This window comes from Hemicordylus capensis, chromosome 2 (assembly GCF_027244095.1).
Source record: "Hemicordylus capensis ecotype Gifberg chromosome 2, rHemCap1.1.pri, whole genome shotgun sequence".
NCBI lineage: Eukaryota > Metazoa > Chordata > Lepidosauria > Squamata > Cordylidae > Hemicordylus > Hemicordylus capensis.
The window spans coordinates 408,759,088-408,784,820 of record NC_069658.1 but is presented as its reverse complement, the minus strand read 5'-3'; the positions used below and the strand labels follow the sequence as shown (position 1 = coordinate 408,784,820).

At 45.2% G+C, this 25,733-nt stretch overlaps 1 long non-coding RNA gene across 1 annotated transcript; it reads right to left on the bottom strand.

The window, feature by feature from the left end:
• Window positions 1-1,431: 1,431 nt before the first annotated feature.
• On the bottom strand, window positions 1,432-16,723 carry LOC128346061 (uncharacterized). Its single transcript, XR_008316759.1, has 2 exons — window positions 15,994-16,723; window positions 1,432-1,552 (listed from the first exon to the last, which is right to left on the bottom strand). It is a non-coding gene; the product is annotated as an uncharacterized LOC128346061 (long non-coding RNA).
• Window positions 16,724-25,733: the final 9,010 nt, after the last annotated feature.

The following is a 25,733-nucleotide window of genomic DNA, read 5'->3' as shown; positions in this document are numbered from 1 at the left end:
GTCTTGCAAGCAAAACCCAGCAGATTCCACTTCCATTGGCCCGGAGCTCCAGAAATCCATGTTTCTATCTGCAAGACTTCTCTGCACAGTAGGCAGAGTCAGAGGTTGAATAGCTGGAGTTCTTCTGCACTGTCTCATTCAAAATAAGTGTTCAGGGTGAACTTATCAAAATACTGGAGATGGTGCTTCAGCAGACTTGGGGCACTGTTAGGGACATGTTGTCAGTTAGCTAAATAGTATGAGTGGCCAGTACTTTGTTAGGCAGATTGCTGGTTAATCGCCTAGGATGGCTGGCTGATCATTGTTAGGAGATGGTCCTTGATACCTGGAGAAATCTCCCTCCATGGTTTTGAAGAAGATGGTGACAGCTGAGAGCAGCTGTCTGTGTGATAAGAAATAGCAGCTTGGAAGAGACAGAAAAAGGGTTATGCAAGTGTGAGATACTGGAAGCACCTTCTGGGTGCAAGACCTCTCTCGAGGCATCTGATGTGAAGTAGCAGTTCTGCTGCCTTGTAGGAGTACCTGCTGTCATCTCCACTTATGCTCTACTTGTATATTTGTAAGTAGGAGAGTGCCTTCTCCTTTGTGACCTTTACTGCTTACTAAGATGACCACCTATGGTTGCCAGTAGGTGGTAACCCAGGTTTAGGCCTTCTCTATAGCTGCTCCAAGACTTTGGGACATACTCACAGCTGGAATAAGAGCTTCAGCATCCCTGGCAATAGCTGTCCATCCAGGTGGGGGCAGTAAATGAGCCACAGGTGCAGCTCACTCACACTCTCCTCTGCCTGCCCCAGCTGCCTCACCTACCCTACCGCCAGGTAAACCCTAAGCATGCAGGCTGATCATTTGTGCAGTTCCTCAACCCAGGTGAATGACCAGCCCACACACCCGGGGTTAACATGGCGGTAGGGAGGCACGGCAGAATGAGGCAGCTGGAGCAGGAAGAGAAGAGTGGGAATGAGTCACACCTGAGGCTTGTTTACAGTCCTCCTGCCACACCTGGATGGACCACTACTGGTCTCTACCCTTCAGAAAGAATCTGAAGACACACTCCTGTCTAGCTAGGCTTTTAGATCCTTTAGTTTTTCAATTGTTTTAAAACGTTTGTATCACTTTTGATTATTTTGCTTGTTTTAATCTTTGTGCCTTGAATTCTGAATTCTTTGTGAACTACCGAGACACACAGGTTTTTGGTAGCATATAAGTGTTTTAAATACATAAATAAAATAAGTACCAAGAACATCATATTCCTTTGTGTTCTCTCACTCAAAAGAAACCAAATCCTGTAATGTTGTCCCAAGAACCTTTCATTGCTTAGGGAAGTGTACCACAATATTCTATTGTACATATTCTTGGGGGTGCCATTTTCATTTTCTTCAGTGCCAAAATGTGGGTTTATGAAAAGAAGCAGCAGAGACCTGCAACAAGAAGTGTTCAATCCTTTTATTGAACAGACTTGAACTACAATCTGAGAATCCAAGAATTTTGTATCACAACACATTGTTACTTCTCCTTTTCCCAAGGCAAAGTTTGAGGTCCATGGCCAGATCTTTAGAAAGAGAGGCAAATATGAAAAACAGTCTGAGAACATGAATGATTTTAAACACATTGTTAAGTTTTGTATTAATTATTCAAAGCTGTGTCAACTAGAGTTATACTTTTATGAGGTTTCCTCCCCCTCTAATATTATTTGGGATAATACTGAAAACTGTAGAAAAAGAACAAAGCAATTCCTAAGCACAGCTACCGTTATATCTGGGTTTCAGGAGGTGGGGGTGAATGTAAAAATCATTGGGGCGATTCTCACGACCAACAAAAATAGGGCTAGGAGAGCCTAGCCCGATTTTTGTTGGTCGTAAGAACCACCGGGCTCACAGCCGAGCCCGGTGGTTCTTGAGCGGGTAACCCACTCGAGAACCCCTGCTAAAAAACAGGTTTGTGGAGCGAGCGCTCCAGCAAACCTGTTTTTAGGCTCGTGAGTAGCCATGGTGCGGCTTCATGCTGTGCCTACTCACGAGTAGACCCCTGGCTGGAAGGTGAAAAGCTGCCTCCCAGCTCAGGGGTCTCCCCAGTATGCCCTGCGTGCTCGTGCAGGGCATACTGGGGCTTGCGGGGGCCGCACAGCCCCCGCTCCCCCCCACCAGCTCCGTCACAGAGCCAGCCATCATGTGGGTGGCCGATCCGGCCGCCCAGGGCTCCCTGCCCACCCATCTGCAGGGAGAGCGGGCTTAGCCCGCTCTCCCTGCAGTTTTAACAAAAGCGGGTCTTACGGATCGTGAGACCTGCCTCATGGTATGATAAACATAAGACTGGGTTTTAACATAAAAACAGTAGGAAAATAGGACACTTTTAAAATATAAAGGAGACATTGTTATATACTCTGAAGTATGAATGGCTGGCTGGGATGAATGGCAACTTACAAAGAAAACAAACCTTCACCTTTCAGCAAGGGTTAACTTTTCAACTGTATCTCACCCCTCCTTTTGTAGCTGAGTAATGCAACAGGAAACTTTTTTTAACAAACTTTTCACATAACATCAACTTCCTTGTGTGTTAGTAATTAAGGAAACATTCCTTGTCCAATAGATGGGTTTGCTAACAACTGTCAGTGTCTCTGAATCTGCAGCCCTGAAGCCTCTCCTTGGCCTACTGTAAATTTTTATTTGGGGAAAGGCATACACCATTCACTCCAATGTGAGAAGAGGCAGGGGCTAAGATTGGCAGGACCCTTTATGGATCTGTTAAATTTATATCCCGTCCTCCTTTCAAGCTGCTCAGACCCTGAGAGCAAGACTGCTGAGCAGCTTATGTCTCAGGGACATCAAGTAAATTTCACTGCTTTGCAAGTATTTCAATCTGGGTTTCTCATACCCAAGCCCAAGACTTGAGGGCCTATGCCACACCATTGACACACAAGCGATGCTTTGTCACTACCTCACACGCTACATTTGAACAGCAGTAAAGGCACCTAATGGTGCAGCAGGAAAATGACTTGCCTGGGGAGCAAGAGGTTGCCGGTTGGAATCCCCGCTTACAATTGCAGTTAGATATTGCACAGAGGACTCCAAAGCTACTCCGAGGGAAATCTCATGCATCCCAGCTAAGCATGCATACCATTGCACCCTTAAGCTTTATAATGTTTTTATACATTTGAGTAGTATCGTTTAATGCATTAGTTCTCTTTCTGTTTGATAATTTGTTCATCTCAGTGGTAAGCTGCTCTGAGCTGTTAGAGATTGGCAGGATGGGAATGTAATTAATAAATAAAATATTTATGTGATTATACACCTGGGGGTAAAACAGAACAAAAAGTAGCCTTTCCCAATTGATATTTTGTATCCATTGAAAGTGTGGTGTTTACTCTAGAAACAAGGGTCAATAAGGGCTTTGAAAAAACTAATAAGGTATTTTCCTCATAATGCCCAACATATGGAAGCATGATAGCTCTGTAACATCTTTATCTAATAAACTGTATTTAGAAAATGACTAAAGTCTGCTATATTTATGTACACAATCTAAAATGATTAGCTCATTATGTTGAAGACTGAGAAATATATATGCACCTACTGCAAATATTATGTCAGATTATTTCTGCTAAAAAGCATTGCTTGGAAGAAGATCCAAGGTGAGCCATACTCCTAAAGTAATAGGCTTCAATCTCCATCACCATTTTACCACAACACTTCTCTGTTTGCTTATATAGCTGTATAGAACATTTATGACCTTTCATGCATTAGTTACAAGGCACTGCACAGATATGTACTTAACTCTTCCATTCAAGGTAATGTCATTCAAGAAGTTCTTAATTGAGGCTATAATTCTAAATATTAGGGAGTAAGTCTAACGGAATATATTTGGTTGGATTGTGAACTATGCGCTGTGCTGGATTATGTTTTACATGTTTTGTCATTGGTCACAATAGCTGCAGTGCTTCCATAGTGTGATTACAGGAAGCACAGCAAATGCTGAGAAAGAAACAGGAATCGAAGTCCCTAGGCTTCTAGGAGTGTGAAAGCTGGCTTGGCTTCAGCTGGGCTTGATGTCGAGCTGGATTAGCTTGACAGGTTCAGGATCTAACTGGACCAGCCTTGGCCTGATTCGAGCTGAGCTGGCTTGGAACTCTACTGGTAAAGGGGAATCCAATAAGGATTCCCCATTAGCAGTAAGGGGGGGGGGGCATGGGGGACTTCTGCAAGCATAAATCAGGCGGGATGGGAGTAAAAAAGTACCTTTAAAGTGCTGGTGGTGGCGCCCACCGCAGGGGTGTATATGACAAGAGTCCCCCCCCCCCCCCGTCAGCCCTCCCCTGAGTTGCCTGGGCCGGTTCAGACCTCTGCATAGGTGTGAAGATCACTAAAATGGCCACTGTGCATGCATGGACAAACAGCAAAAAGCAAAAACAGCCCAGATCTGCTTAAAGGTTTGAAGATGTCAACTAGGTGACAAGTGATGCCAGCTCTCCAAATCAGATGCAAATCAGATGCAAAATGGCTGAGATGCATTTAAAAATGGTCCCATACTACATCAAAGGTGTACTACCTATGAATATGAGGACTCTACTTAGCCAGGGCAGGTAGAAGTCACCGGCCAAATTCAGACTTAACACTAAACTGGAGGTTGGCAAACCCATGGTTTCAGTTTTAAACTATAAATTGCACCATGGGTGTAAATTGTTCAGCCACGGTCCGTCAACCTCCAGTTCCAGGAGAGAGGAGCCCCTCCCTGCTCTTCACCCACCGAGACTGATCCCAGCAAGCTCCGCAACCAGACTGCAGGCAAAAAAGCATTAGCATGTTAGTGGAGTGGCCCCAATTGGCCATGAGCTGTAATGGAGCATGCCGAGAGAGATTGTACATTTTCGGAGAGGTCCACCTGCCTTTGGCATGAGCATGAGGAAAGTTACCCCTGCTAACTTGGCAAAGAGGCACCTTTTAATGTGGTGATTCTCTTTATTTAGCAGGGGGAGGGTAACTAGCCCTATCCCCCACAGCACAGTACTTCCAGTGACTGTTGCTGGTGTCTATCTTATGTTTCATTTCAGATTGAGAGCCCTTTGGGGACAGGGATCCATTTTATTTATCTTATTTATTTGTTATTTCTCTGTGTAAACCACCCTGAGCCATTTTTGGAAGGGTAGTATAGTAAATAAATAAATAAATAAATTTAAATCCCTTTAAATGCCATGCCATGCCAGAGCTTCTTCAGACAGTGATGGCACTACCACGCCGAAAAGAGCCCTGCACCCTGCACAAGCACAAAATTGGGGGGGTGGGGTTCTGGGGGGGCACTATTTCCCTGTTACTCAGAAAAGGGAAGACTTCCTAGGAGGGAATATATACACAAAGGATCCGGGGGTGGGGAGAGGGAGGGTCTGTCCCACTGTGTTCCAGGATGCTGCTGAAAGGGATCACTCCATCAAAGCAGTCCATACAGGCCAAACTACATTCCTGCTCCGCTGCCAGTGGGCTATCCCTCTCATGAGAGGGCTAGTCTACTGGGGAGGACCATGTGGCTGTGACCCCGCTAAGTCTCCCATCAGACTGTACACTAACGATTTGAACTAACCCAACAAAGGAGGCACAACTCTCCATTGTATGCTGCAACCCCACCCCACTTCCCCTTCCCCTTCTTGCACACACCCAAGGAGATTTTGATACTCTATGTGTCAGAGCCTGGCCGTGTGTGCAGATAAGAGGGGAACACTGGAAGCGTGGATGGATCTTTAAACCCATTCAAAATCCCCAGGTCCGGCCCGGTGTTGTGCTGTATGCAGATCTGCCGACACACGGAATCGTGGGAGAGGGGAGCCCCAATTTCCAGGGACCTCCAGGAAAGCGAGGAAGCTATTTTAGGGCACAAGCAAGGGTACACATGCCCACATGGAGCCGGGTCTCATGATCACTGAGACTCAGTTTGCGAGAGTGAGTGGGGAGAGCGGGCTAAGCTCACTCTTCCTGCACACGAGCAGAGCGGGAGTACTGGGCGGAGCCGGCGGGGGCAATCGACCCCCAGAAGCTACAGCATGCCCTGAGCGAGTGTGACCCCTCGTGGGGTCTCCTTGTGAGTAGCCGCAGCTACTCACAATAAAAAAACGGGTTTGCAGAGCGTTCCTGCCCCGGTTTTAAGGGTGGGCTACTTGAGCGGGTTACCCGCTCAAGAACCACCGGGCTCGTAGCTGAGCCTGGTGGTTCTCATGACTGCAGAAAATCGGGCTAGCGGAGGCTAGCTCGATTTTCTGCAATCGTGTGAATAGCCTCATGGGCGGATAGGATAGCAGGAGGAATGCTTTGATAGCTACTTGGTGGTAGTCACCAAGACAGGGAGAGCAGTTGCCAGGGTACCCATGCCTGCCTGCAGCTTTCCTCCATAGAGCATCTGGGTTCAATATAGCGCCCCCATGGCCTGACACTCTCATGAGAGAGTAGTCTGTGAGAGAAGGGGTTGTTTTATCTTTGTGCATTATTAGCTATTCTGCTTGGCAACTCTCTCCCCTCTGATGGTTCTTCTTATGAGTTGTGTGGGGGTGTCCCTGTGGCCTGACACTCTTGTGAGAGAGCCGTCCGTGGGAGAAAGGGTTGCTTTGTTGTCACACATGATTAGAGATTTTGTCATCACTCATGATTAGAGATTGTGGCCATCACTCTCCTTGCAGACGGTTCTTCTCATGAGCTTTTAAGGGAGTGTCTTCATGGTCTGGCACTTTCTTGAGTGAGCGTGGTCCGCCCTGACATCCACTGTCATCACATATGAAAAACCTTCCTTCTCAGTGATGGCCGTGCTGATCCTGCTGCCTCCAGCCATGCTCATGAGTAAGCCTAGGGACCGCAAACCCCCAAGGGGAAGGGGCTGGGTCCCACTTCCCCAACCTTTCTGTGAAAAAAATAGAACTTGGCTACTCAATAACCCTTGACGGGGACTGCCTTTTAAACCCATCCCCAGGTACCCCCCTCCCAGCAATCTGTTCCCGTCCCGGTGCTATGATGGGGTGCCCTGCTTATGTTGCCACCTGGAGTGTCTGTGCTTGTGAACATACATCATTGTTGCTTCATTCTCAGGGAGCAAACCACCCAGTTATCCCTTCCATTTTCCCTCCTGCTTGCCAAGTGGGGGGATTAAGGGACAGAGTGGGAAGAGGGAATGCTCCTGTGTGACTGTCGTGCTTGACAGGCTGACAAGCTCGGGATGGGATGTGGCGATGTCCATGTTGCCGAGCAACTCCATAGGTGGATAGGTGACAGGAGGAGCAGGGCTGGTACTAGAGATGCGACCAGCGAGAAGCTTGTGCAAAGCTGGATTATAAGTGTCTTGATTTATTCCTGGCTCAAGCTGTGCATCGTATTCTCCTGCTGAAATATGTGTTAATAGTCTGCTACACCTATTGTGCATATAAACTACAAGCTACGTAAACAGCTCTATCCCTATGGAAATCAAACATTTTCCAATGCTAAAATCTATACTACTTTCACCATGGGTGGGAGGGGGGAGATTTACCAGAAAGATTCAAGTTTTTCTTTTTAAATATCAGAAACAGTTCTTATCAGAATGCTTTTAAGTATTTTACAAAATATAAATAATGATGAAATATTAAAGGTAATAAAGCAATACAGGTTTGATAATCTGCAAGTATATATCAGAGTTTGTAATTCTTGCAGAATCCTACATCTTAAATTTACCTTCTTCATAATTTGATAATCTCTCTTAATCAAAATATTATTTTTGAGTCAGTAAACATAGTTCCATTCTGAACTAATTGTAAAAAAAACAAAAGCAAAGCAAACAAACCCTGAATCAAATTCCCAAATGTCTTCTCTCATTCTAACAAAACCAACCAGATCTTCTTTTCCCACCTGGTCTCCATATGTGACAAATGGTAACATTTCAGCCCAAGATGAGTGTTGCAGCTGAAAGTGTTAGTAATTACAATCTTCCAGATTCACAGTATTGTGATCTGTGAACTTTCCACTCTGCAAACCACCCTTCCCATATTTTACAGTTCTGCCACAAAAGAGGAGATCTAGTGAAGCATTCCATTTGCGAGGATCAGGAATTTCTTAGCTCTCAAAGAACAGCAGATGAGTTGTTCTTGAAATGAGAGCAGCTAACTCTGGATCTAACTGTATCACTCCCTGATGCCCATAACCACTGTTGTCATACCCACAGGATGAAGATGGCAAGAACCTTCGGCAGAACATCACATCATTGTTTATCTTAGCATATGTTTTAGACTAGGCCCTATAAAGGAAAGGGTAGGTTGTTTTTTCAGAACTTTTGATATTTGCAAGTTTTAAAAACACAGTGGACTAACTCTGCTTTTGCAATCTGAACATAAAATAAATGAAAACTGATGATGGTGATGATGACGAAGATGCAGTCCTGGTGACCTTCACAACATCATATCCATCTTTTACTGTTTAAATGTAAATTTTGTATAGGGCAACAATACAGATTTATCTCATGTCAGGGGTTGCTGATTGTCTTAAGATCATAAAAACATAAGAACAGACTTGCTAGACCAGGCCCAAGGCATATCCAGTCCAACATCCTGTTTCACAAAGTGGCCCACCAGATGCCTCTGAGAACACCACAGGCAAGAAGTGAGGGCATGCCCTCTCTTCTGTTGTTACTTCCCTGGAACTGGTATTCAGAGGCATCTTGCCTCTGAGGCTGGAGGCCTACCAATCTAATAGCCACTGACAGATCTGTCCTCCATGAATTTGTCTAAGCCCATTTTAAAGCCATCCAAACTCTTGGCCATCACTACATCCTGTGGCAGAGAATTCCAAAGATTAATTATGCACTTGGTGAAAATGTACTTTCTTTTGTTGGTCCTAAAATTCCCAACTTTCAGTTTCATGGAATGACTCCTAGTTCTAGTGTTGTTAGAGAGGAGAAAAATTTCTCTCCATCCACTCTCTCTGTTCCATGCATAATTTTATACACCTCTATCACGTCTCCCCATAGTTGCCTCTTTTCCAAACTAAAAAGCCACAGATGCTGTAGCCTTGCCTCATAAGGAAGGTGCTCCAGGCCCTGATAATCTTGGTTGCCCTCTTCTGCACCTTTTCCAGTTCTACCATGTCCTTCTGAAGATACAGCAACCAGAACTGCACACAATACTCCAAATGTGGCCACACCATCAATTATAAGGGCATTATAATATTAGCATTTTTATTTTCAATTCCCACCCTAATGATCCCTAACATGAAATTTGCCTTTTTTCACAGCTGCCATGCACTGAGTCAACACTTTCAACATGCTGTCCACCGTGACCCCAAGATCTCTCTTCTGGTAAGTCACCCACAGCTCAAACCCCATCAGTGTATATGTGAAGTTGGGGTGGGGTGGGGTTTTTTTGCCCCAATACACATCACTTTACACTTGCTTACAATGAAATGCATTTGCTATTTTGTCACTCACTCACCCAGTCTGGAGAGGTCCTTTTGGAGCTCCTCACAATCTGCTGTGGATTTCACTACCCTAAGTAGTTTAGTGTCATCTGCAAATTTGGCCATTTCACGGCTTACCCCAGCTTTTAGATCATTTATGAACAAAGACCACTGGTCCCAGTACATATCCTTGGAATACTCCACTTCTTGTTCCCTCCATTGTGAAAACTAACATTTTATTCCTACCCTCGTTTCCTGTCCTTCAACCAGTTACCAATCCACATATGAACCTGTCCCCTTATCCCATGACTGCTAAGTTTACTCAAGAGCCTTTGGTGGGAGCTAACAAGTAGAGTCAGGAAAGATATTAAAAGGAAGACTTCCTTCAGAAAATGGAAGTCCTTCCCAAATGAAGAGAACAGGAAGGAACATAAACTCTGGCAAAGGAAATGCAAGGAGAAAATAAGGAATGCAAAAAGAAAGTTTGAGGAGCATATAGCTAGAAGTGTCAAGGGGAATAACAGAAACTTTAAATATATCAGGAGCAGAAAACCTGCCAGGGAGGTGGTTGGACCCTTAGGTGATGCAGGCATGAAAGGGATTATTAAGGAGGATAGGGAGGGTGAATGAGTTCTTTGCACCCGTCTCCATGGAGGAGGATGCTGATGACTATATACCCACTCTAGAACTGAGCTGGACTTGTGCTTTCCCCCCACTTTCTTGTTGATTTATTTAGGTATGTATTTGCTTGCTTGCTGTCTTTTTAAAGAGATAAATCAAAGGTTTGCTGCCTCTCCTGGTCCGAGCCTTGTCTCCCCAAGAGCTGCTTCCAAAAAGAAGCTCTTAGATTGAGGTGCATAGCACAAAGCACTCTGAGGAACATTTTGGGGTTGTTGTTTTTTTACCAAATCAAGGACACATCACTACATATACATGAATTGTGGGAAGGGCACTTTGTTGACAATTTTAATTTCCAACCCATTCTCTTTTTTCCTCTGCCCTCTATAGAACACTACTGGTCTCTCAGAGCCCATCTCTATTAACTCTCTCTCTATTCCACACAGCACTCTTTTTCAACCCCATAGTACACATCCTGTTCTCTCTCTTTCTCTACTAAGGATTTGCGCTCACATCTGCTATTCCTCTTTTTGTTCCCTATCGAAACATCTCTCTGCAGTCCCATTTTTCAGTTACAACCCCCTTGAGTCTCTATGAGCCACCATTTTTGTAGTCCAAATTCTTCTGTTTCCCCATTCAAAGTTCCTTCTATGGCCCCATGTCTCAATTCCCTCTTTTCTCTCTTTTTCTGGGCGGAGGGGAAGAAAAATATGCTTTAGGGACTGAAGATATGGGTTATTAGGTTTGCTGGAGGGAGTTCATCAAGATGACGGGGGGCTTTTCAAATGCTTAGAAGGGGTGTGAGATATGGGGAGAGGGCAACTGTCCCTAACACTCCCTAAATGGTGCCCGTGTGTACTATATTCTGGTGTATTTGCATCTTTCTGACCTACATGCCTCACACTCTCCTCTGCCCACCTACTTATCTACCATCTTCACTGTGTCATGGTATACCAGCATTTTAAATTTCCCATGACTAGGAGCACAGCCACTGATCCATGATTCCTCATAATAATCAGGGGGCTTTGGGGCGGGGAATCTAATTGTGAAATTCAGGTTGGTGCCCCCCCCCCCAATTTCTCTTTCCAAGGTTCTCTCTGAAAGGAATGGAATGAACACAATTTCCAAGAAGATGAGTATTCTCAGCGTGCAGTCAGACAGCCGGTCTAAGTGTATAGTAGTTTCAGCATACATTATCTATCCTGAAAACAAATGCTTCAGAATAAAATAAATGTTAAAACTAATCCCACAACACTTTAAAATGTATCTCTTATCTGATAACCATGTGATGTCTGTGACATAACTATAGCATTTGTAGCACAATGGTTAATTCACCTCTTTCAAAAGTCGCATCAGTGTGATTTGATAACCCACTCATTGCTATGTGGATAAGAAACTAGAAATACATTTTAGTGCAGACAACAGATATTCTAAAAGGCTAAAACACAGAGAATTCTCCTTTGGTTTTCCTTTCCAATGATACTCTTGTTGGGCAGCTTAATTCCAGGTAATTTTGAGTGTATAGGACTGACTTAGGTATTACATCTAATGGAGTGATTTGTTGATTTCATGGACAATTGTGCAAGATATGCCATTTCTCTCTTGTGACTGATTTGTGAAGTAGGTAGTTACAGCAGTTCATTGGGGGTGGGCAGGTGGGAATCACTTGCAGGCTGAGTGTCATGCACTCATAGGAATGTATGAGATAGCACAGATGTGCTCACTGCCCACAAGACCTGGAGTGTGTGTGCTTTGCAAGAGGGGGAGATATCATTTATGATTATTAAAAATATGTATATACTACTTTTCACCTCCTGCTCAATGCAGCAAATCCAGAGCTCCAGCAGCATCCCCAGCAGATGTCTGCCCAGTCTCTGCTTCAAGACATGAAGCAAGGGAGAACTCCATCTCCACCCATGCACTGGTAACTGATTCCATTGTCAAACAGTTCCTACCATTAGAAAGGTTCTCCTAGTGTTCAGTCAAAAATATACTGGAGAACCTCATTCATCACGGGCCCAGCACCTGCGGTTTCATGTAACCGCTGGAAAAAAGGTGGGGGAGGGTTAAACCCATGTATCCACAGGTTGAGGGTGGCCAGAAATAACCTTGGAGGTGATTTCCCGCTGCCATTTTGTGTTTGGGAGAGATCAGGAGCTATTTTATGGCTCATCCCACCCCCCCCATCCCATGATTTCAGCTGATTTTTTTACTCTTGTGGGGCATTGCTGGCCTGCTGGGGAACCACAAAGCATGGTAGGCCACTCCCCTCCCACGTTTCTAGGACCATTTTACCCATTTTCCAGACATTTGGGGGGCCTCCGGGAATTTAACCCCTAGATTAACTTTGCCCCAATTATTCAGTATTCACAGTTTCTGTGGAATTCCTGCAAATACTGAGGTTCTCCTATACTGTCCTGTAATTTAAGTCCATTAAATCTAGTACTACCTTCTGGGCAGCAGAGGTGTTTGTTTGTTTGTTTCCGTGTTAACAGCTCTTCAATTTTTGAAGGATGCTATCATTCTGCACCCCCCACCCTCAAGTCTTCTTCAGGCTGAGCATATCTAGTTCCTTTCTTCATACAGCTTGTTTGCCAGACCCCTGATCTTTTTTATTGCCCTCCTCTGAACCCATTCCAATTTGTTTACATCCTCCTTAATGTGTGGCAACAAGAACTGGACATAGTGTTCTAGATGAGGTCGGACTAGCATGGAATAAAGTGAAACTATGGTTCCATTAATGCAGCCTAAAGTCACATTAGGCTTTTTTGCAGCTACATCACACTGGTGACTTGATGTTCAGCTTATGATCAACTGCAGTCTCAAGATCCTTTCCACATGCCCCCTGAAGCAAGGTATTCCCCTCCTATACCTGTGCATTTGATTTTTGTTTTGTTTTGCCTAAGTGCAACTCTGCTTCTGTCTAAGGTGAATTTCATTTTATTAGTTTCAGTCCAGTTTTCCATTCTGTCAAGGTCATTATGAATTTCATTCCTGCCTTCTCAAGTGTTAATCATCCTCTTCCATTTTGTGTCATCTGAACATTTGCTGAGGACTTTTTCCACCCCTTCCTCTAAGTCATTAATAAAAATGTTGAGGTTGAAAGCTGGTTTCAGGATAGAGTCCTGCAAAAACCTCCCTCCATTGTAATGAAGAACCATTGATAGTAACTCTTTGAGAACTTTTCTAACCAGTTGTGAATCCACTTGACACTATTATCTAACCTGCAGCTTCAAACGAATTGCTGAAATCAAGATAAATCACGTCCACAGCATCTCCACAGTCCACTAAGCTATTAACCCCATTTAAAAAATGATGTAAGATTAATTTGGAAGATTAATTCTTGACAAATTCATGCTGACTTGATTGCTATAATTATTAGATTGTTTTCAAGATGCTCACAGATGACTGCTTTAAAATCCATTCTAGTATCTTCCCTAGTATCAAAGTCAGACGGACTGGTCTGTCATTTCATGGATTCTCCTTTCCCCACAGTCCTTTTGGATGGACAGTGTTGTTAGCCCATCTCTAGCCTTGAGGCACCTCATTTGTTTTGCAAGATTTCTTCATGATAATAGTCGAAAGTTCTGAGAGTACCCCACAATGCAGTTCATCCATCCCTGAAGTCTTGAACTCATTTATGGTAGAATGGCATTTCCTGACCAAATCCTTATCAGCCTTGAACTGCAATCCTGACCCTTCACCATTCAAGCTGCTTTTGTCAGGTTGACAAAAACTTCCCTTTCAGGAGATAATAGAAGCAAAAGAGGAGTTGAGCAGCTTTACCTCCTCTTTGCCACCTGTTAACATTTCATTATCCTTATCAAACAGCAAGCCTACTGTTTCCTTCCTGTTTTTCCAAACATGCCTGGAAAAGCCCTTTGTTGAAGTCCCTCATTACTACTAATTTTTGCTTCCTTGAAGGATTGTAATCTGTTTCAAGAACGCATTATGCACATCCTCTCCTCCAAACTGTGGTCTGTAGTAGACTCCAGCTATGTGTTGTTTTTTTTTAATCTTCTTAATTTATTTTTACCCACATGTTCTCCATTGGGGTGCCATGTTCACTCTCTTAGATTTCTGTGAAGGTGTACACATTGATGACACATGTTACCCCCCCTCACATTTTGTTGTATGTATTCCTTTTAATAAGTTTTATGCTTCAATTGGGACACAAGACATCCCAAGAGTCTTCCCTCCAAGTACCAGCTATACCTATCAAACCATCTTTAACTCCCTCTACTAGGAATTCCAGGTCATTTATTTCCCATTCGCACCTTAATGCATAGCCATCTCAAGCCATGGCTATTATGCTCCAGTGCCCCATGCTCTTTCACTGTGGGATTTGCTAAGCAGTCCCACAACTTCCCCAGTTTTCCCTGCAGCACCTAAATCTCTATCTAGTGCTTTCCTTTGTGCCTTTAGGCTTTGGTCCCACAGCCCACCCAACCAGGATTGTGCCCCCAGTTTCAAATGTCTGATTATTCTAACCTGCCGCCTTGCTGTTTTAAAGCTGGCAATGATAAAGTAATGATCTTAACTCTTTCGAACTTTAAGTTTTGTGTAGGACCACCCAGCTTATGCTCCTCATTCCAAAGCACCGAGCATTCTCTCCCCCGTCACCAACTCCCTTCGTAGCAACCCCTCCACCAGGCCTTCCTTGCTCTCAGCGGCGTGGCGAGGAGAGACAGCGAGCGAGTAGTGTTACGCCTGCCCTCCACTCACCCGCACCGTCCTCGCCAGCACTCCTGCCCTCCACCCAGAGGTGTAGTTAGGGGAGCGGGTCGTGTTCACCCCTCTCCCAAGGGAGGGCGATCATGAAGAAAATAGGGCGGGGTGGATCTGGGGGGGGGTCCCTCAGGAGCTTGGGGGCCGGGTTCTTTGAACCCATCCGCTCAACTATAGCTATGCCCCGGCGTCCACCCCATCGCCCGGGCTCCCAGGCCCCTCCTGATTCCATCGGACCCGGAAGCCCCTGGGAATGAAGGCGCCTGCGCGCCCTCCTTCCCCAGCAGGCTCCTGGCTCGAAGAAAGCAGGGGGCGCTGGCGGTGACGGAGCGGGTGGGCTGCCTGTGGGGCCGGTGGACAGAAGCAGCGCGGCGGCCGGCGGATTGAGGAGCAGGCGCTGCAGGGGTGGGGTAGGGAGGCGGCGAGCGGGCGCTTGTGTCCGTCTGCCCTATTTTAGTTCGGCCCTTGCTTGCTTGCTCGGGAAGTTGCGCGCTCTCTCCTTCCCGTCACCTCCCTTCATTAATATGTCAAAAGTGCACCAATCTCAATCCAGTCTCTCCCGGGAACTTGCTTCGCTTTGCTCCACCTCCCTCCTGGTTTCATTCTGTCACTCTCGGCAAGCCCCTCCGCAACACACACAGTGCGCGTTCTTCTTCCACTCCCCGCCCTTTTCCTTCCCCAGCCTTAACAGCCCACCTCGAGTCAAGCCTGACTCAGGCCCCTCGGCCCCCTGCAGCGGCCTGGACGATTTCTCCCGATATGATGCTCCTCCTATTTCCCTGCTTCTTTCTTAGCAACAAACCTTTATTCCCTTCCTCCGAGCATCCTCCCCGTCTTTCCCCACGATAATCCCCGCAAGCTGACCACCCGCCCCTTTCCACACCTCTTTCCTCACCGCATTTGACCTCTTCTCTGCCCCGCTTGCTTAAGTTTGCCACCTTTCCCGCGACAGAAATCCTATGCCTTCCAAGGATAAGAATTCTGTTCCTCTAGCACTGCATCTTCCAGGCCGGGAACCCCCGCACCTGCTAAAATATCCCGAAGCAGAGAGCGCTCATTCTTCCTCCTCCCTACTTTGCGGCACTTGAGTTCCTTATAACGGTTCCCGACTTGCTTTTTTGCCCGTTATTTTGCCCGCTATACACAGAGCTGCCTCCGACGGATAGGATACGCCTCCCCCCCCCCCCCCCGCCACAGCCTCAGGCTCCGCTCCATCGTTCCACCCTGACACGCTCTTCTTCTTCCCCGTCATCCCTACCTTCGAGTCCACTCCGCTTCTTGTCTCCTCGGCAACTCCAGCTTCCCCTGCCCTTCCTTCTCTGGGACTAGGGGCTCTGCTGCCGCCTTGCTGCCCCTGGGCAAACTTGTCCAGAGAGTCAAGTGTTTAAGGCACCTTTGCTCAGAGCACAGGACTCGTTGCTCACATTGGGGGGGCGGGGGGGGGGCGGGGTGAGGGAGCCAACCAACCCTCCAGTCGCTCGGGTTCACCCACTCCACCTCCTCTCTCTTGGGTGTCACTCCCACCCCAGTCCTTTTGCATTCCCTGCATATGGCTGGACCCCAGCGACGTGGGAAGTCCACCCCCTGCCTCTCTCCTCGCCTCGCGTCCGCAGCCACCTGCTTGGCAAAAGCCTGCAGCTCCTTGTCCTGCGGTAAGCGGCAGTGATCCTAAGCCTCGAGAAGCAGAAAGGCTGGGCAGACCTCCGTAAAAGATCCTGTTCCCTGCGAGGGGTGCAGCATCCCGGATCTTCTCCCACTCCCACCCCCACCCCACGGCGCAGGTGGATTGTGCCTCTGGTGGACACTTTCCGGACAAATTTTATAGACGTTAAGAGCGCGACAGCCTTTGCATTTGAATTTCTGCAGAGGCTCTGGGCTGGAGGATGCGGAGGTCGGCGCCGCGGGAGGAAGTCGTGATATACCCCCAAGTCTTTTTGGTTTTGTCCCCTCCCATGTGAAAAAGAGCAGTTCCGTCCCCCTCGCTCTCCTCTCAAGGAATCCCAGGCCTAAGACGCGGCAACGCCGCTCAGCTCCAGGATCTACTGAGACAGCCCCTTGATTCTCATTGGCCTTGCGAAGCCCCCGTGGGCGGAGAAAGAGGAGCCGGTATTAAAAATCACATGGATAGCCTCAAACGAGAGGCAGTAGCTTATTCAGTTGTTTCACTTGCAAAGAGTGCAGCTAGCGGCGTGCTGGGGCTAGAGAGTTTGGGGATGGTTTTGTTCACCACTGGATCTTACCCTCTTTTAACAAAATATAATTGCCCATCTTAAAATTCGCCGACAGGTAAGGAAGATTTTCTTTGTAACTTGGAACTTCACTTTCTCTTTTAAAAATCATCTCATCTATTCAGTACACTCCTCAAGCATTCAATGCAAAATATGACGTAGTCCTCCAGATCAGTATCTCTGACATATTCTTAACATTTTCTGGATTCATTGCTTGCTAGAAGCAGAAGGAATGCTACAAAGCTACAAACTCTGTTTCAGGCACCGGATCCAGCCTCTCCTTTCTGAAATAGTAGCAGGTAGACTTGGTTGGTATTGCTGTGTCTGTGCTCTCGACTTTCACTGCATGACGCTGTCTTTGCAATAAACTGGTTTGGATAGAAGTTGGCAAGGAATGCTGCCAGCTGTGAGCTCTGGATTATTTTTGCTATTTCCTGTCTTGCCTGGGATTGCAAATATGCTGCGATTTAGGAAAAGGTCACAGCATCTAGACCCTTAGGTCCTCACGATGTTCTGAGACATTTTTCTCTTCGCATGAAAACTGCGCTTTTTCCAAGATTTACCAAACCTACTTGTGGAATTTTATTTTTAAACCTTTTTTTAAATGCTAGGAGCATGAAAAAGTTTTTCCGTGTCTTAGGGTTTTGGAGATATTGCATCAGTTTAGCTTGATTCATCACACTTAAAAAAATAAACGAAATCAGGAACAAATCATTTTGATATCAAAACAGTTTTGTGCTTGTGCAGAACATTTAGAGCATGTAGTGGCTTCTGCAGCTATAAAGCTATTGTTAAGAATGAAAAGGATACACCTCTTCTTCCTTATCCCCCCCCCAATATTTCTACTTTCCAGGTGTTTTTTTCCTAGCTGCATATATTTTCTGTACTCTGTCGCTTACCTTTTTACATTAGTTTGCTTTTCCATCCTCAAGCGGCTTGTCAACGACACCCCCTGGTGATTACTCTGTCATCTGTAGTTACTTTGTCATCATCTAGAAATATCTTGCCATCTCCTCCAAAGGAACAGGATGTCAGATCAAAGGACACACATCTCTTCCCCTTTCTCCACACACCCTTTTCTTACATCTGCACTCTCTGCTTTTTCTTAGCCACCTTCGTTGTTTTGTTTATGGAAAGAAAGCTTCGATCATAATGTAGTGATATATTAGAGAACTCTATGCATTGGCTTTTAACAGAACATAGTACAAAAATGGAATAGATTTGAGATTCATAGCCTGCAGTAATGGGAGACTGAAAAGACTAACTGAACGACTTCCACGAGGTGCATATACTCTGATTTGCGCTCTGGCTTATAGCCATTCTGTTTACCCAGGACACAGGAAGGTAGCAGTTAGGTTTACTTAGCAACATGTGCTTTGCACAGCCTCAGCAGAGGTGTGTGGTGACAACTGGGGAATAAGGGCTGTGTGCTCATTAACACTCTCTCCTTCTCTCTCTCTCTCTCTCTCTCTCTCTCTCCTTCTAACATTTCAAATCTCTGATCAGCCTGAGTCCTCCCCCTCACCCAGTCCCTTTTAAACTTAATTCTCTCCTGTTTCATCAATGCAATTTTCAGCTGTTAATGTGAATGTGTTAAACTTCATGAGCTTGTTCCAAGCTTGCTCTTCAAAGCAGCTGACTCAAATTCAGACTCCATCCTTTGCATATTTTTTCCTCTGACTCTATCAACATCTGCTTGCAATGTCTGTAGCCCCCCCCCCTTAAGATTACTTTCCTAACCTAAAAAGGCAGTTGGATGTATTAAAGGTAATGCATTGGCCTTTTAAAAATGAGGCATATTTAAGTGGTAGCAAGCTAGTCCTGTATACAGTAGCAGCTTTAATCAGTAGAGGAGATTGGCATGCCATTTGAGCTTTCATCCTTGGAGAGGCTGATCTTGATCATATATTGGGCATGAAGTAACCAGATCTGTAGTATAGCTTTCTGGCAAGTAGGTTAGCATACAGCTTATGTTTTTCTCAAAAACAGAGTGTGGGAAGCCTGGTAGTGGGTGGGAGAAGGGGATAAAGGTTGAAAAGGAGGAGAGAGAGAAACCCTGCAGACATCTGTCCATCTTCCAGTATGATGACTTGTTTTATGTGGTGATTATGACAGGCTCTGGTAATGCAAGGATGCATTGGCAAGGAACAGTGTAGACTTTGGCTATGTGAACAAAGGGGCACTGCCAGATGTAATGTGGGATATCCACTTTGTGTAGTGAGGCTGATGTGTCCTCTTCCATTGCTGAAGAAGTGTGTGTGTGTGAGTGTGTGTGTGTGTGTGTGTGAGAGAGAGAGAGAGAGAGAGAGAGAGAGAGAGAGAGAGAGAGAGAGAGAGATTGGGGTGTGAAATTAAGAATTCGCTGAGAACGCTTTACTGATTGGGCTATATGCAGGAAAGCATTTTACAAGGTTCATCCCAAATTCCATATCTATAATGTTCATTCGGAGTGTAATGTTACCCGCCCACTTCATCCCCTCCTATTTGTATCCTAGTTACTTATGCAGCCATGCACAATTAATGCTGTTAAAAGAGAGAAAATAGTTATTCTATAACCAAAGCTGCTACAAGTGGTGTGCGGTGTCCCGGAGGCTTGTTGCATAAACTCACAGATGCAGTCTATAAATTCTGGGAAGTGTTGTATTCCAGAGCCTTTATTAAGGATCACTTTAGCGAAACTAGGTGCAGACTCTGCTTCCAGAGGCTGTGGTAAAACTCTATTAGCTAATAATACCATGCAAATGTACAACATATGGAACAATTACTATTACTGGTAGTGGAAACCTGCCAGTAATAGGTATTTGGTGCTATTTCTAGGATTCTAAATGCAGCAAGCATTTCATAGGAAGCTGGTATTATGTTTGAGTGATGTGTGGAATTCAAACAAATGCCCAGAGGTCAAGGTGGCTTTGGAAAGTCTCATATAGTCATCCCTTCAGATTTTATAGTTGTCTTGTTTTCTTCCTTTTAAATGCAAAGAAGACTCCCCTCCAAATGTTATGCGGTTTCTCATGACGTGAAAGAAAATGCAACTTAAACATGGGGGCACAACATGGTAGTGATTGTAGGATGTGGTTTTTGAAAATGATTGATCTGCAAATCAATTAACTTCTTTTGTGTGGAACATAGGGTAATTTGACTTCCTCTTGTGTCGATCTTCAGATTGTGTTTATGAGCCAGCAACAGTAAAATAGTACAAATTGAATGCTGAAACTACTTTTGCCTTAGGAGACTGAAACACAAATCAGGGGCTGGAGGAAAATTGAACTTTGTCTTGCATGCATACTATGACACAGTTATAAGGTAATTAGGCTTGTACCATTCTGGTATAACTGGAAGAGTAATGTACATTTGAATAACAATGGAATGTTGGGAAGCTGCCAAAAGATATCTCATAACAAAAGACCGATTAAGTTTAGGAATTAGTGATCCTGAATTATCCTATTTTGGTTACCTATTATGGTTGCATAATAGGTAACATTATGGGATGTTGGTTGCATTCTGAACATAGGGATAAACATTTGTACATCCTGGCTATACTTGCCATCTTGAATTGTTTTGGTAAGATCTCCTTTCTGTTATGTGTTAAATAAAACAAATAATGTATAAGCAGGGACATCATTGGGGGTTGGCCAGGTCAGGCATTGGGCCAGGGGCCCACACCCATCGGAGGACCCACCTAGCTGACCCCTGAAGCCCCACTGCCCATCTTCATGTGGTGGCACAAGCTTCTCAGCCATGAAACTCACACCATTGCTGCCTTCTCCTCGCACCCGCTAGAGGCCCCGATGTCATCACTAGGCCTCTGGGAGATGCTCTCCTTTGCAGCTGCTGGTGGCAGGAGAAAGCAGCCGTGGTGCAAGTCCCTCAATCAAGAGGGCCACACTGCCACTTTCTGCCCTCCCTATCCCCAGATGGGGTTTCTCCTAGAAAAGCATTCAGTGATGTAGGGTTCTTTGGGAGGAGCCCTTTTGTTGATGGGAAGTGTGAAGAGGAGGAGCTGCCACTACCACCATAGCACTCAAAAGCAGCAGCAGCTCTTCCTGCTCCAAGGATGGAAGTAATTGCTATTACTGTCAAAGAACACATGCACACCCCCACAGAGGTGGCGGGTGGACAGGAGGACCTGGAACTGTCATTGCAGGGGAAGATTTCCCCCGTTGACAAGGGTGGGGGGGGCAGGGACCATCAGCTACAGCTCCTCCTCCTATCATCTGAGGGAATTAGGAACTGCCACATGCATCCCACTCCCCAATTTGCAAAAGCAGAATTGGTGAATGGAGGAATCTTCTTTAGCAGCAGGTCTGGCTCCCCCACCCTTCCCTTCACCAATGGAGAAAGTGGACAGAGGATCTACCACTGCCTTCTGGATTTCCCCCTGCCAAGGTAACAGTGCTCTTTACAAGGAGGCATGGCACTCATGTACCAAGGCTCCCCACAAGCCTGGAAATGGCCCTGTTTAAAGGGTCATTTTGGTATACATCTGCAGCCCAGAACATTTAGACAAGTGTGTACAGCTCCATCTGGTGTCATGTTTTCGATATCACCTGTCCTAAGAAAATTCAGTTATGTTTTTTATTGGAGTGTTAGACTTAAGTAGTATGAACTGATATTTGTTTAGCTAAAACTCTTAATTTGTAATGGCCTATGGTTTCGATTAAAGAAAGAGTCTGAGTTCATTTAATCCCAGGAAGTGTGTATTAGCTTTCTCTTGTGCAGTACTAGTATTACTCTTTGATGTAAGAGTGAAGTATTGAAATACTTTTTGTATGCCTATAGAAGTCAGTTTGAATGCTCTAAGCAGAAGGGCAGATAACAAATATTAAAAACTAAATCAGCATGAGAGCTGCTTGTGTCCCTGCTGTATCTTTAAATGGGTTATTTGAATGCATGTGAAGGTACAAAACCTTAGAAATGATAAACTTTTCCCCACTAAAATGAACTGAAATTTATCTATTGTTGCAATCAACATTGTTTGCAATCAACATTGCAACAATATTGTTGCAACCAACATTGGGGAACAAGTCCCATTGAGTTCAATGGGACTTATTTATGACTAAACATGTTTAGGGTTAGGCTGCATACAGGTTTTATTTTTTAAATTTACTTAGGTGGACATGTCAGTCCAAAATTATGTATGAGGGCTCTTTAATTTACAATTGCAAGAAACTGTAGTCATGGTGTTCAGCCATTTGATCTGCAGAAAACCTAGTGGATTTTATTTTTAGTGTTTTTTTAATAGACTGAATGCCCTTATCCAGCAAAGGAGATCTGTTTCATTTATTAATGTGCCATTAATTTTCTATACTGCCTTTCATAAATTTATCCCAGTAGTTTATGAACTTAAAATACAGCAGTAAAAAAATCCATAAAACTATATTAAAACAACCAACTATGCAGCCTAAAATAGAGACAGAGCAGCAAAAGAACAGAGAAACTAGTACCCCAAATGGCTGCCTAACAGCAAGGTCTTTCCTTGTTGCTTAAAGACTGGAAGAGAAGCCAGGGAATGGACATCTACTGGGAAAGCATTCCAAAACCTGGAACAATTGAGCCTTCTTCAGCATCAGAACCCAGAGCAGAGTCCCCTCTGATCTTGTTATTTGGGCAGTAACATTTGGGAGCAGGTGATCCTTCACATATCCAGCCAGGCCCAACCATTAAGGGCTTTAAAGGTCATCAGCAAGTGCAGCTCTTTCAAAATGGGCATAATATGCCCCCAGCAAGTGGCTCCAGAAAGAATCCTAGCCACTTCACTTTGCACCCACTGCAGTTTCCAAATATTCAAGGACAGCCACACATAGAGTGCATTGCAGTAATCAAGCTGTGATGTGATTTAGACATGGATAACTGCCACATCTGTCTTCTCAAGGAAGGGGCATAGCTGGTTTGCCAGCTGGAGCTGTGGAAAGACACAGATCTCCTTTGCTGCATATAGAGATCAAGAACATAGAAGCAGGTTTTTGGATGCACAGGCAATATGGATGAAGATTAGCTCCTGACTGACTGGGGCTGCAGTCTTCAACACACTTACTAAGACCCATTGAATTCATTGGGGCTTATTTCTAAATAAACATGTTTATATTTGCATGATTAGTGTATCCAGATTTGGATGAGAATGTGCATTCTCATCTGGATGTATCTGGGCCCCAAATTGTTGTGCATGACCAGTTCTGCACAACCAGACTAGATCACTGCCATAACTTAGTCTGCTCTCTAAATGCCTTTAATACTTGCATTTCTTGATCGTGAAGCACAGGCATATATTGGCTAATTTGTATGTAGAGTGAGTACCATGTCTGGTTTGTACAGTAGAGTTTATGTGGTGTTTCATTAATAGAGGTTGCAAACACAACCAAACTCCCTGATGGCTAGTAGGGATGTGCATGAACTAGTCTGTGCACTTGCGGGAGGTGAAGGGTTTTCCTTTAAGGGGTTAGGGAGGGTGTCCTTACGTGCCGCTCCCCACACCAGTGCTCTCCATAAAAGCGCTGGCACGGGGTTGCAGCATATCTCCTTGCAGCCCCGGCCAGTGTTTCACTGGAAGTGGCTGACACACGTGCCATGCACATGCACGTCGGCCACTTCTGGAACAATGCTAACTGGGGCTGCAGGGAGGTATGCTGCAACCCCATGCCCGCAGTTTTGGGGAGAGCACCAGCGGGCGGGGGGCGGGCAAGGAGCAGCGGGACTGGTAAGGACACCCTCCCTGCCCCTTAAAGGAAACCCCCACCTCTGAACAGGCTTGAATGCTGGATTTTTGAACCAGTTTAGTGTTCCATAAAAGGAGCTCCAAACCAGTTCGTGCACATTCCTAGTGGCTGGCTAGAGAGGGCTGGGGGGAAGGCAGGAGTATAACTGCCTCCCCCCACACAAGCACATGGTCTGCAGTGCTGTGCTGTGCTGTGTTGTGCACCCACATGACGGAGCTTACTGGATTGGGGATCTGGAGGTGGAAGTCCTCTAGTATCCCATAATGCATTGTGTGGGAAGCCGAGGCACTGTCCATGGCAATGCTGCAGTTCCCAGCTTCCTGGCCACTCTTTAAGTGGCACTCTGGTTATAGGGAAGCCAGGTTGCTGAGAGCTACAATCAGGGCTGCAGCAGTAAGATGGGGCTTTGCCCCTTAAACCTGGGTTAAGGGGTGGGTTACTTAACAGGATAGCCGTGCTCTTCAGTAGCAGGGTGGGAGTGGGTCCCAAGGCTCCACATGAGCGCTGGGACACAAATTTCCCCACTCCTACCCTGCTTCAACTGGACGTGTTAAAACCAATGTTTATTTATTTATTTGATTTGTATACCGTCCTTCCAAAATGGCTCAGTGTTGGCCAACATTCTGAATAGTGTTATATGTCTGCACTGCTGGGCTGTTGCAGAGATCAAAGAAGGCATTGGGGCTGTGCAAATGGGGAGGTTGAGCAAGCAGTGCTTCCACAAGTGTCCCCATTGTCCCAACATCCTCATATGCACAACCTTGGTGCTTCCTTTGATCTCTGCAACAGTCCCTCAGCACAGTGTCATAGGCACGTCATGCTGCATAGAATGTTGGCCAATGTAGCTAATTGATTTCATAAAAGCAAATCCAGAGTTCCATGAACTTTGTGTCCAGTGCCAATAAGTACATCTTGCAGACCTTGTTAACTGGCATTCCAGAGAGGGTGAAAATGCAGGGTTGTCAGTCATCACCTGTAGATTGAATTATTTCTATTTGCAGAAGGAAAAACTGTTTTATGATCAACATCCAAAGTATCTAATAGAAATTGTTTTGTGTCTATTAGTGGGACTTTTCTTGTTTGCTTATCTGGGAGCAGAAGGGCCCTCTTACCAATGCATTGCTTAACAGATTCTGTTTTTGAAGTACAATATTTAGCTTTTCCTTTCTAACAGCCTTGCACTTAATAAGGGGGAAAATTCTGCAAAAGGATACACTGGCTGAATGCAACTAAATTCAAAACTGCAAAACACTTTGAGCATTCTTTGTTCCAGGGATCTCAAAATGGTTTAGTTAAGCTCCACAGGTGGGATGCCAGGCTATTGGAAATAGATATTGGAGGCAACATACTACTAGGGCTTAAATCAGTTCCCGTTCGTGTTTAGAAGGATTTCTAGGTCATGAACTGACATAGGGGCCCCAACAGCATATTGCTTTGCTGGACAGTGTGGAAAGTATTGTGTTTGTGTTGAGCCACTTCCGCCTTTATTTTGCATACCGTGGTTTTCCAAACATTGCATACTGCTTAATTTTAGAGTAACTTTATTGTGCCATCTTTTTTGGAAGATGACATCCTATATTGGCTACATGTACTAAAGGCCCACGTATATAAAAGCTCAAAATATTTATTTGGTGTCATTTTTTCTTCTAAAATGACAAGTCATCTGACCTTCCAGTCATGTTGAGTTGCCACTGAATAAATGATGTGCTCCATGACTGAATAAAGTTGAGTTTGTCAGTACTTAGACAGGATCAGGAGGCACACTGTATATCATGTAGCAGTCAAACAGAGATGTGCTTCTAACAACTGCTGACGCACTATTTTTTCTGTTGTTGTTACAGGCCATGTCTCCTCGTGGCAGATGATTAGTTGCTAAGTCAGCTCTGAATATTGGAAGACTCTCCTCGGCAGAGACGAGGGCTGACGGAGACACAGGCTTCTCCTGTTTTTTCTTCTGACTGTGTTCCCTTGAACGTTCAAAACTGTTTCTCCAAAGGGTTCTGCAGAAACTCAGACTGTTTTCTAAAGCAGAAGCACCACAGTCCACAGCGGAAGCG